General features: G+C 39.2%; 1 protein-coding gene across 7 annotated transcripts in view; it reads right to left on the bottom strand.

Moving 5' to 3' along the window:
- rbfox1 (RNA binding fox-1 homolog 1) overlaps positions 1–20,905 on the bottom strand; it is a 260,743-nt gene that overhangs the window by 132,570 nt on the left and 107,268 nt on the right. The gene's annotated exons all lie outside the window — the stretch shown is intronic.

Genomic DNA, 20,905 nt, shown 5'->3' with positions numbered 1-20,905 from the left:
AAAAAAAAATAATCGCACGCAGCTCAGCCTGTCTGTACATCATATATCAATAAAGTTCTGTTACTGGAAACTAGGGCCGAAGAAATGAATCATTTAAAGCTGAAATTGCAATTTGAAACAATGCAATTAGCAAATTAGAAAACAGAAAGTGTGGCTTGTAAATAAAGGCGCTAATGCTGTAATGTAGTTTGTTTAATTTGAGCAGACTCTGTTTCCCAGTCATCAAAAACATACGTGTCTTAGATGTGTGCTGTGGTGCAGGTCTTGTCAGTGTTTAATATTCACAATTTGTACATTTTGTGGTATGTCTGAGCCACATTTCAAACTGCTGTGTCAATGTTTTGACAAATTCGTGCTGTTTTTCATGTGTAACAGTCAAACGTTTGATGGTATCACGTGATAATGCTCCATCACGTTTTTAATCTATTACACAGTAAATACTTCGCTAAGACTTGACTTTTAAAGATTACATTGCGCATTGAATTACAATGTCTGTCAGAAAAATCCCACTGACATATTTTCTCAAACCATTCAGTCCTTCTTGAAACCAAACCTGCTTTCACTGTCAAATAGATCGATTTCACTGAGTTGATCATTTTGTACAAACCAGGTTTTGTTTCTGCACATTTTTTTAGTATGAGGTCATAGGCCACGTAGTCATTCAGATCAACCAGAAATTTACACTGTTGTTGTTCTTTTTCAAAGCTTTTGTCTCATTGTCAATGAAAAGCATATAAACTGCATTTAAAAAAATAAACAAATGCAATAAAGAATCAGTCTGTACAGGTTTTTCTTTTTCATTTTACATGAGAGACGATAAGTGAGATATGTTTTTTGTATGGCTTTTTAAATGTTTAATGAAGAACATATGCATGGGCTAAAACAATTTGAAAAAAGTCTGGTAGTCAAATAAGACAAATAATTAGGCTGTGTCAATATTAGCTTAGTTTTATTACATATTATGTCAAAAATGTTGCAAAAAAAGTCAAAATACTGTTGCAAAACTAGTACCTCGGTATCTAATTGCAAGAATCCAGTGTTAATTTTGGATGATTTAAGGTGTAACACGCATTTTACACGTAGCTACATAAAAATCTAGTAAATCTGACAGGTGAAGACAGATAAAAAGCAAACTTAATATGTTAGTAACAGCTTTCCAACTCTAATTCTGGATACAAATTGAGCAAACTTTTTTTTTGTTAGATGTGGCTAAAAAACAGGCTGGGAAGTCTTGTATTATCTCCAAAATCTCACTGCTGCAACTCACCATGCTCTCACAGCTGTTTATGTTTTGCACTTTGTCTGCCATATTTTTATTTGAGGTCTTTCTTAATTTAAATAAAACTGTTTTGTAAACTATGGCGTTAATCTACACTTTATTTTTGCAGCCCACGAGCTGGGTCATAGCACAGAGAAAGGCCAGTTAATTTTTTCCATTCCTCCTGGAGGGTTCTGCAGAATTATTGTGAATAATTTGTTGATATTTACATTTTTATCTGAATAAATTAAACAAAAGTTTTTGGGAATCAATAGTACGGTGTATTTTTTGCCCTCCTCATTAAAACTGCTATTTAACAATCTTGAGCATGTGTTAATCTGATGCTTTCTGTCATTTGACCACTTCTTTTAACCTTCTTTTTGACAGTTTATTGACTGACAACTGCATGCACAGTAGCTATAGTACGCCTGACAGTGAAACGCTATTTGATCTCTGTTTGAGCCGACGGAGCTGTTTCTCAACTTTAGACGCTGCTGCCTTTACTCAGACCTGTTAATAAACAATATGATGCGCTTAAAGTTACACTGTTGTGTTTCAGTATTGCACCGCAATAAAGTAGTTGGGGGATGCCAAAGGGACAGACACTAACTTTTATTTAGCTTCATCCTTTCTTACTGTATTTTTCCTCACATTACAACCTCTGAGTCTTACCATAGTCCTTGTAAGGAAAGGTGTTGCAGATTAGTGGTTGATACACACTCACCGACCACTTTATTAGGTACAACTTGCCAAAAAAAAAAAAAAAAGTTTGGACCCCCTTTTGCCTTCACAACTGCCTTAATTCTTTGGCATACTTTCAACAAGGTGTTGGAAATATTCCTCAGAGATTTTGGTTTGTATTGACATGATAGCATCACTCAGTTGCTGCAGATTTGTTGGCTACACATCCATGATGTGAGTCTCCCGTTCCACCACATCCCAAAGGTTCTGTTGGATTGAGATCTGGTGACTGTGGAGGCCATTGGAATACAGTGAAGTCACTGTCATGTTCAAGAAACCAGTTTGAGATGATGATTTTTGATGATTTTTGTGACATGGTGCATTATTCTGCTGGAAGTCGCCATCAGAAGATGGGTTCAATGTGGTCATAAAGGGATGGACATGGTTAGATACTCAGGCAGGCTGTGGTGTTTAAACAATGATCAGTTGGTACTCAGGGGCCCAAAGTGTGCCAAGAAAATATCCCGCACACTATTCCAACACCACAACCAGCCTGAACCATTGATACAAGGCAGGATGGATCCATGTTTTCAGACTGTTTAAGCCAGATTCTGACCCTAACATCTGAATGTCGCAGCTGAAATCAAGACTCATCAAACCAGGCAACGTTTTTCCAGTCTTCTCTTGTCCGGTTTTGGTGAACCTGTGTGAATTGTAGCTTCAGTTTCCTGTTCTTGGCTGACAGAAGTGGTGTGGTCTTCTGCTGCTGAAGTCCATCTTCTTCAAGGTTGGACATGTTGTGCGTTCAGAAGATGGTATTCTGCATTCCTTGGTTGTAATGAATGATTATTTGACTTACTGTTGTCTTTCTATCATCTCCAACCAGTCTGTCCATTCTCCTCTAACCTCTCACATCAACAAGGCATTTCGGTCCACACAACTGCTGCTCACTGGATAGTTTCTCTTTTTCTGACCATTCTCTGTAAACCCTAGAGATGGTTGTGTGTGGAAATCCCAGTAGATCAGCAGTTTCTGAAATACTCAAGTTCAAAAAATCTGTAAGTCGCAAGAAAAAAAGTAGGAGATAGTGGCCAAGATGTTCCAACTTTAAGTAGGTAGTTTGGCTTAAGAGCCAAAGATAATGTATCCTATAATTCCTATAATGCACAATGCAGTAGCTGGCAAAAACCAACATTGTTTAAACTTAATTCTTCCAGTTTTTAACACGGGCTTCCTGTTTGTCTTGCTGTTAACGCCAAGTGACATCTCTGCTATGACATCACTTGGGGTTATTTTATCAGTCACGACAAAAGCCCTCCAGAGCAACAAAATACACAATACAGCTGCTTTCCTCGGCTGAGTAAGAGTCACCATGACAAGTAAACTGACCTTTATGTGTGAAATCGATTTAGTGCAATAGGCTGTTCACTATCTGCAAGCCGCTGGTCATTCACACTCAACACCTGCGTAACTCAAAACGATGTGATGAGATTGGCTGGAGTGTTTATCTAGTGAGAGACTTCTCACTCTGTTGGTGTTTTTTGAACAAAAAGAAAGAAAGACTCCCATAGCAATAGGGGTGAAGACATAGATGAGTGCAAGTGCATTTCCCAGCGGCAGTCATCTCATGCATTGAAAAGTCCCATTTACACACTAAAATGTTGACTTTAATGCTTGCAGATTGTAAAATGAACTACATAAGTTGCAATTAAAATCACAACTCTAGTAATTTATGCTATATTACATTGCGATTTTGGCATTTTAAAAAAAAAAAGCAGCAGCTGTCACATTAATTAATAAAACATAATTTGCCTGCCAAGTGAAACATAAAGTGTAATATTCTTACAGCAATTAATTTGGATGAAGGTCCAAATGACACAAGGACCACCTGTTTAGATTTTGGCAGTGATGCGGCTTATAGTCTGGATTGTTAAATACATTTTTCGGTCACGCAATGCGATATCCACACATAACATACGCATGCGTAACACACGCCTGTGCTCACCGTAAGGTCATTATTTATTTATTTACTTAGTTTATATTAAATGGCCAGATTCTATGTTGCCGTGATTTCTGAATACACAAATTGAGGAATGGACAGCCTTGGTGGAGTGCTGCACTATCTGAGTGCTTATCTTTTTTTTTTTTGTGCAGACCATTTTAATTTTTAAAATCTTGACCTTTTATATTGTCGTCGATTAGAAACCACTAATATGTCTTTGTAGTCTAAATACATTTGCAAAGTTAGTCTCATGAGTCAGTGTGTTTCCTGTTAGGCAGCCTACAGATGGTGCCATGATGGAAGTATTTTACACACTCAAACTTATTGTGAAGAACTTATTTTCATTTTTAATAGTTAATTTTTCCAGCCAGTAGGTTGACCGTGCACAGTTATGGCTTGCAAGCAACATGATTACTCCAGTTAAAGACTGTGGATGGATATGTGCTGCCTTTAGATGGCAGTGCACTGCAGTATGTTGCTTGGCATTACCACACCCTCTACAGTACCCCGCTGTGGTGTGTGGGGAAGCATCAGGTCACCAAACTGCAGTAGCTGAGGAAGTAATCTCAGTGCGTCGTTGGACAATGACATTTTGAGACCTTAAAGTCTAAATTTTATTCAAACAGTGCAGACACACCTTTCCACTTTTCCCTGCGGCTGAATGCAGCTAAAGATAAGTGAGAAATATGCTGTTTGGTCATTTGTATTCACCATTCTCAAGGTAAATATGATGCTTAAATAAAACATAAAAATATCCATGTCGCCATAGCTAACAGGAACATAGATCCTAGATAGATACAGGATGTGTTTATTAGATTGGTGTGTGTGTGTGTGTGTGTGTGTGTGTGTGTGTGTGTGTGTGTGTGTGTGTGTTTGAGACAGAGGTAGAAAGAGAGAGAAAGGATTGAAGACAAAGCCTAATATATATTATGGGATAAAGCAGAACACTGCAACTGCATGACTGCAGGCTACAAACTGATTTTTATCCATTCTTTCAACTAAAGACATGCTCCCTTTTTTCTGATTTGCTTTTTCTGTTTCACCTTCAAATCTTTATTATTCTCTCTCTATCACACACATGCACATGCACACGCACACACATGTACACACACACACATACATCCATCATTAAACATAAATATCAAACCTAAAAGGAGTAAAGAATTTATCTAATTGTTTATTTTTTTGCTCAACAACAGAAACTACAGATAATCAGATAATCAACATAAGTTTACACAGCAGAAAAAAAACAGTTAAATCAAATTTTTCAACAGCCCCTACTTTGCTAGGGGGGGTTCGTCATTGGTATTGTTTTTGTCACTGTGAGTTAAATTCAGCACTTCACACAGATGTTTCATATCTACATGAAGTTTGCTTAAAATACTTAACAGCAATGAAAATGTAGAAACAATGGCAGTAATCTTATTACTACAAAGAAGAGGCTGACTAAAAAATCATTCCAGTAGGCGAAGGGCACCAGGAATGAGATCCCAGATCAGCTGCAAAGGACTCGCTAATAAGAGTGGGTATACATCAAGGTGCTCAAAATAAAGCGGGACCAGACCCGGACATGAAATAGAAGGTGACACCACCCTGCGGGAAACTCGATGGTAACAGAGTTTACAGGCACAGAGGAAATCCAGCAGATTGGCTGCCAGATGAAGTAGTCAGCACCACAATAGTGGATCACTGACAGCAAGACAGGAAAGTGAATCAGACACAGATGATGAATCTACAAGCCCAAAGAGTTGGGGGGTGTGTGAGAACCAGACCCAAAAGAGTGGTCATCAGGGCTACAAGAGCAGAGTAGAGATAGTAATTGTGATCTTATTGGCATGTGCAGCGTAAATTAATTACAAAACAGCAGAAACTGATGGATTGTTCACTAGCAGCAGGTGTTATAGTAGCAGAACAAGGGAAAAAAATGATAAATGAATTAGTCAAACTCACTTATGTGAGACCGACTACACATAACCAGACCCTAACCTTCTGTCATGACAGAACAGATATCTGCACACTTCAATCTGCGCTTGAAGAATAGTTTGTTGAAATAATAGCCAACTTCTCATCTTCCACTGCTAGCTTCAGCAAGGGTGTAACCTTTGGCTGTCACTGTACACCATATGAATTTAACAGTGTCTATTACCACAATGTAATGTTAATGTTATGTTACCTGAATCAGTCTGATTCCAAACCTTTACATTTGCTTTTGACACATGGCTCATATATGATTGATATTGACAAACAATCCGGCCTGTTAGATGACAATAGGAAATGTTGGCCTGAATGTGAGATTAAAAGATCATAGCAAATAATATTATAGTTCAAGTTTAATATTAAGTAAACCGCTGATCAAATGTAACTTCTATAACGCCACAGTCTTGTACAGAAAAATGGCTGTAAGCGTAATGGTTTGTTCACACTACGAGTGACAAAGCTACAGAATGGCCTAGCATGACCAGCTATATTGTCACCATGAAGTGTTCTCAAGTGCGTACTGAGGTTGTGAATGTTGCTTTCATTGAAAATGACTTGTGGACTGTTGCTTTTTCACCAGTAGTCTGAACAGACTGTAAGAGGTACCTGTGGTGATGCAGGGCATTTATCTTCCTCCCTTCCTATCTGCATCTAAAGTTCAAGTGTAATCACACCATCAGTTCTGAGGCACCATGTTACTGACGGCTCATTTCCCTGTTGGAGCTGACAGTGATGGATGGATGATGTGCGTTTCTTTATGAACACGCTGGTGAGTACACACGGGTGCTTAAGTTTGTATACACACTCTGGTGTGTCAGTGTGTGTGTGTGTGTGTGTGTGTTGAGGCTCTAGTCTGATAAGGGTTATCAACGAACGATATCTTGGGGGCAAACAGTCAGCTAATAAGTCCCTCGGTGAAGAAAACAAAGGGAGACAAAGAGAGCTAGATAAAGTTTGGAGCAGCTTTAACAAGCCTTTATTGTGCAATTAAAAAGTTTCGATTCATCCACACCAACAGTTTAGAGCACAACACATGAAGAACCCCTACTAACTAATTGATAATATCAAAAACAACCTAATCCATCACCGTCAAATTATCTCACATTACATGGTTGGGCTGTGTGTTAGTCAAGGCTGTACAAAACACACCACACTTTGTTCAACGTAAACTACTGATCATTAGAAGCACAGCAGGATATGTGACATTTTCATACAGATAATCACAGTCATCAAATATCCCATTTCATTCAGGTTGTGCTGTGGTCTGTTAGTGGCTGGTAGGGTCATTAGAATCACTAGTAATTAAATCCCTAACAGCAAATCACTGGTTTCACTGGTTCTACCTGTAGTGTGACAATTACACTAACAGAGTATCATCTGATTTATGTTAATATTTTATGTACCAAGTCACTTTCACTACCAGTTTTGCCTTATCATATGATGTCGTGTCCAAAAATTCGATCTCTGGCACGAGTAAAACAGACCTGTTCCCTGATGTTCTGTCTTTATTCCTCCGTGGGCGAACATAATAGCCTACCATTCCCTAGTTAATTATTTAATCACTAGGTCTATTCCATGCTGTCAAAATCATTTCATTCAAAATTTCAGTGTCACTAGGCTTCTTCAAGCAAATCAGTCCTCAGTCGCTTTTCTTTACATATCATTGTAATTCTGTCAATCTTCCTTTCCTTTCCTTTCCTTCATACATCTGGAAACTGAAGATTCTATTAGCCACCTGCTAAATCTACTGCAGCACCATCAGCATCTAAACTCTGGGGAGTCTTGTCCAATCTCCTGCCTTCATTTTGTAAAGACGCTCTATGAAGACGTTTCACACCTTTTCTCTCACCTTAGCACTGTTTTTCACAGGTAAATGATCTCTCCTTAACGTTTCTGTCTCAGTGCATACTTCTGCTTGTATGTAATGCCATGGGTAACTGAATTAAGAGGCTGTTTTCCATTGCATGAACTTTAAGGGCAGCCCAGACATCTGAGAGTTTTCCAACCATGGAAGCTGTCCCTATCAAACTGTTTTGGGGGCTATTTTTGGGAGAGGAAATAGTACCTACTCCGACAAAGTACATTCAAGACTGAAAAACCGCTGTGTGAGTCTCAGTGCTAATTGGTTAAACTCAGAGAAGAAGCAAACAGCTTTTTTCTGCCCTCTCAGTCCTTGTTGAGTATCAGTCTTCGTAATTCTAAGATCTCTGCCAAGGAACGCAACAGAGTTGTTACATAACAATCAGCGTAGGTGAATCCTTCCTTCCTTCCTTCCTTCCTTCCTTCCTTCCTTCCGTGCACAATACTACTCAAAAACAGTATAACGGATTTGAATTAAATTTTCAAGGAAGGTCAGAAATGAAACGAGTACATTACATTTTGGCAGCGATGCAGCTTACAGTGTGGATTCATGGATTTCCCATTGAGATAGCGGCATGGCATCACTGTAACCATGACAACAAGTGAACGGTACGTCAGCTGCCTGCTGACGATCACATGATTGCGATCCTACTACAAATTCACTGCCGACTTGTCGGAAATGATACAAGGGACAATTAATTAAATTGTGGGAGTGTTTCCGAGTCCTACCAATTCTAGCCGCCTGCTACATATTTAGGTCACGCAATTCCGTGTCCATATATAACGTACACATGCATAACACACACCTGTGTTCAGTGCAAGGTCGGGGAATGAACAGTCTTGGCAGAGTACTGCGCTGTCTGAGTGCTTGTTCTATTTCCTACGTGCTCATAGAACTGGAGTAACATACAGTAACTACTATTTATTGTTATACTATTTTATATCAGTCAGACTGATGCAGTTTAAAGTGTCGGTTCCTACACTGCAATGGAAACACAAAAACTGAAAGGGCAGATTATCTCGCCAATGTTGTGCCACCTCACGCCCAAATTACTGCAGTGGAAAACCACCTAATACTGATGCTGCTAATTTTACTGTGGTTTTGTCTGTTGATTTCTAAATGCAGGGCACTATACAGTTACTCCTCCTCACTCTTTTAAGCAAACCATGTTGAATACCTAGCCTTAGATAGTAAAATGAGGATAAAATCTCACAAAGCTGCTCCTATTCATGTTCAAGTTTAAACAAATGATCTATGATAAGTATGTGTAGTTCTATTAGTAGCAGTAGTAGTAGTGGTGGTATGATTGTGTTTTTTGTCAGAACACTGATGGTATGTCTTTTTTTCTTTATACAAGGTAATATAACTCGTGTGGACTATGCATAGTCCATCATATTTCACTGAGTGAATTATCTCACAGATAATAAATCTTAAACAGAAGTCAGTGGTGCTCTTTCCCAATACAGAGGTAGAGTTTGAAAAACCTAAATAAATGGCAGTAAAACGTTGGACACCGAGCTTCCTGAAAACTGTCTCCCTACTGTGCAGAGCCAGCAAACATTTCAACCCAGCTATTCCAATTTACTCCCGTAATTGGCTGTCTGTGCACAGAGAAAGTAGCCATATCTCAGGGTTTTCCTGTGCCGGCCTGACGGCTTGTAATTAGAGGAGGGAAAGAGTCTGTTCCCTCAATTAAACAACGGTGCAGCAGAAAGAAGGACTGCCCTCCTTTTGTAAAGCAGAATAAAGGAGCAGCACTCTCCCAGCAAAATAAATACAGCACTGCGTAATGAGCTTGTGTACGTGTGTGTGTGTGCATTGGATAAATATTGGCAGTTATTTAAGCTGGCTGAAATAATTGACGATCTAATTTGCAAGAGCTGGGTGGAGACTAAAGGAAGGAAACATCAGCGTTCTTCCTCAGTCTTCAATCTGATTTCAATGTGATTTTTCACGTGATCTTTTTCTGTTAAGTAGAAGGAAACCAGCGCTGTTAACATGACAGCCTGCAGAACATGTACTAACAGGCATTTAATGCTTTTTTTTACTTGGCCTCAAATAAAAATGTTTGAGGCATTTTCTATTTAGAAATCAGAACCAATAAAGTTAGTAACTAGTGTAAACAGTATACATGGTTCAAAAAAAGAACAGATGGTGAGAATGACAGGACTGTGTTGTGTTGATGGAAGTACACAATGTGGATACACTTATGAAAGTGTTACCTTATAATCTATTATACAGATGATTTCCCAGATTCATTCAAAGTATAATTTGCTACCATGTCTGCTGGGCATTTCACGTCTTCTTTCACTTGTGTCTTACCATTTTCAAAATCCCCTTCGCGATGGGAAACAATAACAATCTTCAAGCATCAACATACACACTGAAAATTTCAGGTTTTGTCTAAGATTTAGATATTGTAGCAGAGTAGAACTGCTTGTTTTTATCTTTTGGAATAAAATTGTCCTTTATAATGACAGAACTTGGCTCCCTGCATGCAAATATTGCACCTAAACAATTCCCCTGTCACTATTTTGCAAGGACACTGTTGCTGTATCTTGCACTCAGCATTACCCAAGACAATTGTGATTGATGTAAAGCAACACAAATGCACCAGAGTAGTTTTTCCCTATAGCAGAATGACAATAAGGTGCAGTCAGACCATTCTTTAGCAGTGATACAGCACAGTGGAGATGTGTGGAAGTCTGCAAGAATATAGGTATATATAGGTAAAAGTAAAACATCCACCATGCATAGCTAATCTAACAAGAAAAACACTCAGAACGCAGTACTCCTCCAAGCCTGTTCATTCCCCTATATAGCATTGTCAGGAATGCAGCAGAATTTTGGAGAAATGCAGCATTTTTTTTTTATTAGTTACTGATGATGAGAAATCACAGCAACATAGAATGTGGCCATTTAATATGGATGTAGCCACAAACAAAATGACCTTGCTGTGAGCACAGGCATGTGTTATGCATGTGTACGTTATGTACAGATATCACATCGCGTGACCTCAATATGTAGCGCGTGGAGGGAATTGATGGGATTCGAAAACATCCATCCATTATCTATACACATTTGAAAACATCCCCACAATTTAATCAATCGTTCCTTGTGTCATTGCTGACACAGTCATGTGATTATCCAGCTGACGTAGCGTTCAGTTGTTGTCATGGTTACAGTGACGCCGTGTCGCTATCTTGCAGTGATACGGAAATCCTGAACAAATCTGTGGATCTAGACTATAAGCTGCTTCACTGCCAAAATCTAATCATGTGGTCCTTGTGTCATTTCTGACCTTTCCTGAAAATTTCATCCAAATCTGTTTTTTCCTTTGAGTGATGTTGTGCACAGACAGACAAACGTACGCCGATTGTCCCATAACTCTGCTGCGTTTCTTGGTGGAGTAATTATGCTAAGCTAAATATGGACACATGCTGAAGAGTACATGACCCCCAGAACACTAGAGCACTGTTTGTGTGTGATTATTTGGGCTTAAAAGAAGTTGGTTTACACCTGCTTCTAATAATATTTTACTGCACATTGCTCTAAAACTACAAAACCATAACTTCTGCCGAATCGCAGCAACTGGAATTCCATCCATCCATCCATCCATTATCTATACACCGCTTAATCCTCACTAGGGTCATGGGGGGGGCTGGAGTCTATCCCAGCTGACTCAGGTGAAGGCAGGGGACACCCTAGACAGGTCGCCAGTCTGTCGCAGGGCTACATACAGAGACAAACAATCACTCTCACATTCACACCTACGGGCAATTTAGAATAATCAATTAACCTCAGCATATTTTTGGACTGTGGGAGGAAGCCGGAGTACCCGGAGAGAACCCACGCATGCACAGGGAGAACATGCAAACTCCATGCAGAAAGATCCCGGGAAAGCCAGGACGCGAACCAGGGACCTTCTTGCTGCAAGGCGAAAGTGCTAACCACTACACCACTGTGCAGCCCAGCAACTGGAATTATTAAAGAAAAATTAGAAAGTGACAGTACGGGAGATGAGAACATAACTTTTTCCTCTCCTTTTACCCAGCCCTTCTAAGGCCAGCCTTGATTTAAATACCAGCTTTCAATGGAGAATATATTGTATTTGCTTCATTTCTGTGGTCCTTCTCACTTTGCTGAAATGCTGACACATGCACTCTTTTCATTATTTGTATGGTTGCCACACACACCAGCTTTGCTTTGTAGTGCAGTTTTAGAGTGGCTGTGTGTGTACCAATGTTTGTAGTGTGCTGAGAGTGTGAGTGTACATCCATTTGTGGCTATGTGGTCTTTTACCTGCCATGCATGGTGGAGCAAGGCAATTGAACACTGGCGGCGGCAGTCGTTTAGTCTGCTTGTGAAACTCAAATGTCAATGAAGTGAAAGCTAAAATATAAAGCTATGAAACAATGTAAAAGCTCAGCGTTTGCTTGATTAGGGAAAAGTCCACCACAGACTCAATGTGAAGGCAGAAGCTGCAGCTGACCTGCTGTATTTAGCTGAACTGGGCACAAAATCGAATAAAATCTCACAAAATCAAATTTTAAAATTCATTAGCTTTCATTTGCAAGTGATCCATTACATGATATCCCTCACTAGTTGGTTTTTTCCTCAGGAAATAATAGTTGAGGTCAGTAAAAAGCTTTTAAAATGTTTGGTGGTCAGTGCCTTGTTTTAAGTTGTTGGAGTAACAACATCACAATCAATGACAGGAACAGGATGAAGGAGTTAATTGTAAAGGATGGTTTTGTATCCGGTAACTATTACATTAAACTACCCGAACAGCCTGTTAGACCCCAACAAAACCACAGCTGTCCGATTTCTCTCCCTGGTGGTAGTTATGCAGCATACAGAAGTAGGTGTTGGAACTTCCTCTTTTCTAATCCAGTGCCATTATTCTAAACAGATCACATACACATGCTTTGAATTGGCCCTTAAACATAGACGCACACAGAGGACACCAAAAACTTCCACTTCACATAATCCTCTGTTTCTGAAGACATCTGTTCTTGCATGTGAAACATACAGACAGAACAAAGATACCTATGAGGCTGATATTCCGATTTATGTTTACTTTCATTTGAAAGCCGTGCACTGATTTTTAACAAGACAGATACATAGAGACTGATTCAATCATACAGTTGCACCCACATGATTCATTAGAAGAAACAACCCTCATATGAAACAAAATTATAAGAGGACAACGCCATTATGAGGACCAAATGAAGAAATTATGATGTTAGAGAGAAAACACACAAAGTGACAACTTGGCAATTAAAGAAAGAGGAAGAAAAATTATTGTCATAAATTATATCAGGATCACCTACATACTATGCTTGATATGATTTTTAAATGTTTTTGTATATATATTTTTTTAACATTCAAAATTACCAAGGCAACCTAACTATAATAGCTTTTTTGACTGTTTGTTTCCACTAATTATGCCCGAGCACTCCCTTCATGTTTCAAATTGAAAGCCTATCACCAAAGATAACATTTATTAGGAAACAATTTAAATAAGAGCTCATCTTCCTACCTCAGCAAGCTTTTTTTTTTTTCAGCAAAAGTTCAGTAGCAGGCAAAGACTGGTTGAAACATGACTCTAATTTGTCTGTATGTCCTCTGGTGTGTAAATCAGGGAATGTCATGTACAAATAATATGCAAGTAGGAGCCCAATGTAGCGCATTGAGCAGCTGAATCCAATTGATCAATCTGTCATCCCATCACCGCTTATTAAGATTGTGGGAAAGAGTTCCATGAATCAAGCACACAGCTCTCTGAAGGCCTGAAGCACAACTGTTTTCTTTTTTTAACAGAGAATTTGATAAATGAGGGACACTGTAACACTGATCCATATTACACTGTTCATTACAGCATTTCAGAAAACAAGCTCATTAAAATGCATTGGAGTTTTATAAATGGACCGTCTCTTGTCGATTTGAATTCAACTCTAGAATCTCCTCAACCCCGAAGACCCTATGGTTGGTCCATCATTAAATTCATGTAGTGAATCCCAAGGTTTTAAGAAGTACTCAATATGCCACTCTAATTTACATTGAATAACTTACAGCTGCAATTTTCCATTTGGTGTAAAGAGATGGCATGTTGAATTCAAGTGCACAATAAATGTGACAACATATAGCTTTAGTGTTGGAACAAGCAATGAAGGATTAGTATGCAACTGTTGTCAAATGTTGTACTGGTGAGTTTGTCATGTCTAGTTTGCCTCATGCAGTACAAACAAAAGGACAGTTACCACAACTTCATATAAAGGTAGACGGAGAGAGACCTTGAACAACCACGCAATAAAGTTGAAGCCTATTACAAGCAAGAGGGAAACTACGTTCATTTGTGATAGAACAGTCTGTGGGGAGAAAAATTAACCTGGCAGGATACATTTTCAACAACCGAAAGTCATGCGACTGGAAACAGCATTGATCACTCAAGGACGGGAGTGAGTCACTCTCCCTAATGAAGGAATTCAAGTGACACTTCTTCACAAGTGAGGATAACAAGCAGTGAGGGCCAACAAGCACATACCATGTCAGAAATAATGTGAATGGTGGGGTGAAGCTGGAGATGAGGTTGAACATGTAGCTCTCAATTTACAACTTGTTTACAAAAGTCCAGCCCCTTACCTACAGATTCCTTTAAAGCCAGCCTTGACTCCCCGTGACACCCTGTGGCAGGCAGTTCTCTGACAAACCTAAAGCCTGATGGCGTTCTCAGCATTCAGTGGGCCATTGAGTCACCTTCAACCGTGCAGTTTTCTGGGTTTTTTTCATGTCATCATTTACAAGCTCACAAGAAAGAACAACTGGGTGTTTGTAGATTGTCACTCTTGTGTGGAAAACCTTCTCAACTCTTCCAAGGCATGGTGTTGGGCAGTAGTGATTTATAATTCATTGTGATTTGTACAAGGATGTTATTTTGAGGCTTAACCCACAATAAAAAAAAAAGTAATCTGTCTTGAGTATTTGAATTTGAATCTGTGAACAAATGTTTAGCCACAAGGAGTGGGGCTCAGACATTTGGAAAGAGCTTGGAGTTGAGGGATGTTTGGCATGCATTTACTTATTGCTCTCTTTGGAAACACATCAACTGACTTCATTAACTATTATAGCTTGTTTGTTATAAGTTTGACTTTCTCATCAGTTTTTATCATAGACGGTTTAGACCAACTTTATAGTCCCATGGGTCTTCACCTATATCATATTCACAAACTCCAGCTTTTAATGAAAACCATCCTCTATGGCCCAGCAATTTCTCAAGCAATCTCCCGTTCTTTTTTTCACTACTGATAACCATTTCAGAAATAAACCTGTCACTTCCAGCATTAGCCACATACAGGTTTTTGACAGCTTTGCATTACACTTTGAAACATCAGTGTAAAAATAAAAGAATAAAAAAATAAACTAGCCACGAATTGTGAAACAGTCTTGTACATTTTATATATGGTTTTAATTTATGTCCAGATTTGTTCTCTTCAAATGCAGTTGCGCTGGTGTGATCAGCCATTTCCAATTTGCAGTGTTTACAGAGCACCACATTGTTGGAGCTGTTTAAATTCCTTCCACACTTTGGATGATAATGGTGTTTGATAATAATGAGGTTTCATTTTAGCTGCAATTTGCTCTCCAGGTGAATCAACGCGCAGCGCAGCCACCTATGTGGCTCGCTGTCATCGATGACGTTACGTTGCATGTTGCCACAGCCCTACCTGAGCTACTGACTGCCATTGTTTGTTTCTCAAGAAACGTACAACTCTTCCAAACAACTACAAACTTCTTCCATGTGTCTCCAGCAATAAACCTGCTAAATTTTAAGCGGATCAGAGGAATGGTTGTTGACGAAAAATATGAACAGACAATACAGAGATTCCTTGATTTAGTTGTGAGGATATAAGACATCTCACGCTGATTTCATGACACAAAAATCTGATAATCATTAAGTTGATAGGACCATGTACTGTAGCTCGTTATTTCTAACAACACTATTTCAGTTTCATTATTGCCAACTTTGCCACTACGGCTTTCTACCATTATGCACACCACATCATTAAAAAAATAAAATATTCCTAGGCACAAAAACCTAAGCCCTTTACGGTTTACTATTCCCTTTCCCACATCCATTATCATACCTATACAGCAAGCATGAAACAGCAGCAGGTGAGTCTGGAAAAGCTTCTTACACATGCTCTCCAGCAGCACAAAGCGCTTGTGAGGAAATAAGTGATAAACACGATTAGTCAGGTTTAAATGTAAATGGCAAATCAGTCACATGCTCTGAATAATGACAAAGAGGCAGCGACAAGATGTAAATGAGTATCCTGTAAAGAAACAAGTTTGGGGAGTTACTGTGGGATCATTGTCTTTACAATGGAATTTAACAGTTTAAACTGCTTCTGGTTGATCAGGGTGAAAATCCTGTGGTCACATACTGATAATCCAAATATTACTATAGTTACCAAATGATTTAGATGAATGTTGCATTTACAGATCAACTATAATATTTCTTTATGTCTAGTTCACAAACATCAGTGCCTCAATTACTGTCTTTCTCTTCTTGTGTGGTTGCCTAGTTTTTCTTTAAAAAACAAACTTAAAAAAAAAAAAAAACTTTCATGTTTGCCTGAAATCCTCACCATTAGGATGTCACACACTTTTGTTTGCAGACAAACAGTGTAAACCCTATTGTGGAAGAACCCACTGGAAACTATTAGAAAGAGAAGTATTTATTCAGCCAACAGTAATAGTTTAATTGTTGTTCTGGTATTGAGAATTCCTAAAACGCCGGCCGTGAAACTGGAGCCACTGTGTTAGGTGACAGCGACGCTTTATTTGTACATACAAAACACAGAGCGAGTGCTGGATTGAAACGTGTTCGCCGAGCACTACAAAGAAAAGCAGCCACTATCAGTGCAGGAGGAGGGCATCGAGGAGAGATGAACTCAGTTACATTCTCTGTGATAAGACAGCAGCATCAGCATTCCTCATCACTCCATCTCAATCTAGCCTCCACTCCATCTCTCCACCTGTATCCCCTCCGCCTCTGTTTTTTGTCCTCCCTTCACAGACGTGAACACACACACACACACACACACACACACACACACACACACACACACACACACACACACACACACACACACACACACACACACGGACAGCCCCCTCTCTGTGGTGAGCTTGCTGCTATTGATTGATTCTGAGAAGATGTCTGAGAAGGAGAGTACTGTTCAGGGCATGGGGAATAGACTACCCTCAGCTCTCAGCTAATAGATAGCACAGATTGCCTTGGTGTGTGTGTGTGTGTGTGTGTGTGTGTGTGTGTGTGTGTGTGTGTGTGTGTGTGTGTGTGTGTGTGTGTGTGTGTGTGTGTGTGTGTGTGTGTGTGTGATAGTACAGATTGCCTGGTGCAAGCTGTTAGGCAGAGAAGCCTGTCTTTTCACAGGCTCCATTGACTGAAGCGCAGCGTGGAAACGCTTCAACCTTGATGATAGGGCCGATAACAGGCCTGATGTGGCTGAATGAGCCCCGCTGGAGCCCACCGAGCAGGGAAATACAATTTGGTAAATAGTGATGGTTACTTGTGTGAAACAAATCACCCATTTGGTCAATAATCAAGACAGCTCACAGGCAAAAAGGTAGGAGGCAAACTGGCGCTAGATGGACAAACAATTGGATCAGCCAGTGAAAGAGAACATATGGTTGTGGCAGATTCCTGCAAATCGAGAAACAGGTTTTGTGTAGGGATGTCCGATATCGGCTGTTGCCAATAACCGATATGCCGATATTGTCCAACTCTCAATTTCCGATTCTGATATCAACCGATACCGATATATGTGGGCTATTAAACTAATTGTGCAAAAACTACTTCAACTTAAGTTGTGGAAAAAATGACAAATTTGTGCCCTTCTTTATTGTCTCAAACAACAGTTCACACTCTCCCTCCCTCCCTCTATGAGTCCGGTAAATGCCGGCGAAATCCAGACATTATTTTATCGGTTTTCAGGCCAGGCAACAAAAAAAAAACAAAACAATAACGATATTGACCGATACTACTTTTTTATGCCAATATCAGGTCGATATTATCAGACATCCCTAGTTCTGTGTTTTTGCAAAAAAAAACAGTCACTAGGGTGCTTCACATTAATTAGATTTTAAGCCACAGCTCGAGGTAGTGAACACTTTTAGACACTGTCTTTGAAGGCATCCGTAGCATTGGACTCAGTTGTCGAAAATTGTACAACAAATGCTCACTTCAAACAAAGAACTAAGAAATAAGACATACGTTTCCATCAGAAAGGGTTTCCAGAGTTTTTATTTCAAAACCTGTCTTAACCTTCTGAACCTCAAACCATTTCTGAGCATTTTTTTGCTTCTCTGTATTTTTTACTGTGAGCTCATTATTCTCTAAAAGTTGATGGAAACAGTGCAATTTTGGCTAGAAGTAGAGAGAACTCAGTATATATGTGTTATCCAGTGTAACACAGTCATACTAAGAAATAAAAAAAAAACCGGGAACATAATTTTTATGACTACTTGAAATCCAGTGAAATATGTACAACATTTTTACACAGGTGTTACCACCACTGTCAAAAAAACAGGGGAATACATGCTGTAGATATTTTACTACTTACATTTTTATTTTTATCACTGCTGCAGTCTGAAGATTTTTCACACTGCTTTCCACATCAACATATCAGCAGGGAATGAACGACTTCAGTGTCCCTAATTTGCTTCCATACTTTTCTCCTCTCTGCTCTGTGGAAACATTTCCTCTGTTTTAATTGAAAACTCACTGAATTTTTGTCACGTGACTGTTGGTTGCTGGTGAACCACTCATGGCTTCTCAGTTGGATTGGGGAGCACAGAATTTTTACCTTTTTATAGTTTTTTTTTTTTTTTTTTAATAAGGCATGTGGTATAAAATCATTTTGTTAAGTTTAAATTAGTTTTATTTTCCAGCGGGAAGCATGCATCACAGATTGTTAGTGCAAAGTTGAAAATCTAATAATTGTTTGTGTTTTTGTAGTTTCTGGTTGATAAATGATGAATGATAAATTTAGGCTTAAAAAAAAAAGTTCATCCACACACTAAACATAGATACGCACACTCAGTGTAAGCTTATTGTGAAAGTTGCAGGTCAGTAAGTGGGCCACTCTGGCAAAACCCCAAAATCAAACACTCATTGTATCCAGACTGCACTTTTTTTTTTTAACCTACAGTATCAGCACAGGGCTCTGTTCGCTTTGCTGCAGTGCCTGCCATTAATACCTGTCAGCCAGGCTTGCTTCCACATCATATTTCTGCTCTTCTGCTGGAATATATGGAGCGCTTGTTAAGCCAGCAGTCAGGAAGCACAGCATAATTGACTACAACACAGGAAACATAATTTGTGTTCTGCACTGGTAGGCCTCTGAGCCCAGGCACACACAGCCAAACTATAAGCCATATGTTGCAATGCTCACACAAAATCAGAGCTATATGATGTTGGCTTAAAGTACGAGCGACCTAAGCATGCATCGTTTCCTGAGGGCAGTATGTCTCGACATGTAGAGAAATGTAACCACGGCCTTCAGCAGGTTCAGAATGTGACTGAGCTTGAACTGTAGGGTTCCACTGCTGTCATTAGCCAAATGTCTAAATGATTTTAAAAGATCATTACTTGTGTTTGTTGCAGATATTAAAACAACAATTATGTAAAAAAAAAATCTGTCAAACGTGATGGCCTTTCTGTGTGTTTTGTATGTTCTCCCTGTGCCTGCATGGGTTCTCCCACAGTCCAAAGACATGTTTAGGTCAAATGGTGATTCTAAATTGTCCATAGGTGTGAATGTGAGTGTGCTTGGTTGTCTGTCTCTCTGTTAGCCCTGTGATGGATTGGCGACCTGTTCAGGACGTACCCTGCCTTCACCCTAAGTCAGCTGGGACAGGCTTCAGCCCCCTAAAGACCCAACAGAGGACAAAGCAGTGTATGGAACATGGATGGATGGATGGATGGATGGATGTTTACCAAGCAAAAGCATCAAAAACAGCATCAACATTATTCAACAAAGCTAGATATCTCTAAAATCAAAGCACACTTTATATTCTTTTTTACTGGTGCATACAATGCCTATAAGAACTCATACAAGTCCAGTTTTATTGGAGTCATAGAGGTATCACTTACTCGGCACAATAAGCACCAAGTGATGATGTTAAAAACATTCAAATTTGATGGGATGGCTTCTTTTTTGTGGGGAAGAAAGATGGGTCACTAAGATCATGTATAAACTTCCTTAATTAAATAATATAACCATCAAGAGCAAGTATTCCCTGCCTTTAATTCCTTTGCTTGTACTTGTCTGTTTTTGTTTGCAACTGATTAGCCGTGACACCCTGTTTCACCCAAGTAGAGGAGGAATCTGGTCTGCCATCTTGATCTGAACCGAAGTTTGGTCCACATTATTTGTAATGCGACGGATAAACAGACACGAACTGCCAGCTGTTTTAATTGGTGTAATGTGATAAAACAGCTGGCAACATAAAACGTTACTGCAGACAAAGCAGCAGTAATGTTTCATAAAATGAGACAAACCTGTACGTGTTTGTATGTGTGCCGAACAAGAACACTTCTGGCAGACTACTCTAACCATTTAACACGTTTAAATGAGTTCTGGTTGGTAGAAGTTGTGGAACACTATTTTGACCCATGGCTTACATACTGCCATTACATTTCATTGGCTAGTGTTTATGAGGTAAAAATTGCAAGCTCTCATTAAAGCAGAATCCTTCATTACATTTCGTCAGTTGATTTATTATACTCAGTCGTTTTGTGCAATTTACTTTATTCTGATGCTTTTCCATTTCATTCTTACGTTGTTAAGCGGCAGCTAAAACTACTCTTCTGGATATTTTTCAAATAATATCTTCAAATCAATATCAACAAATGCGAGCCGTCCCTTCAGTGTATGTCGCAGCTAAATCTTTTTGACATTTTTATGAAGCGCAGCCCCACATCACAAGCAGCAGTCCTCAAATTGAATATTGATTCTAATGATCTCTTCTTTGGAGCTGCAAGATTTGAATCTTAATAAAGCGGAGAGAAATGCTGCACATTCTCAATTTCAGGAAA

The sequence above is a fragment of the Amphiprion ocellaris genome, chromosome 19 (assembly GCF_022539595.1).
Source record: "Amphiprion ocellaris isolate individual 3 ecotype Okinawa chromosome 19, ASM2253959v1, whole genome shotgun sequence".
In the NCBI taxonomy this organism is placed as follows: Eukaryota; Metazoa; Chordata; class Actinopteri; family Pomacentridae; genus Amphiprion; species Amphiprion ocellaris.
Note: the sequence above shows the minus strand (reverse complement) of the source record. Positions and strands in the feature narration are given on the sequence as shown.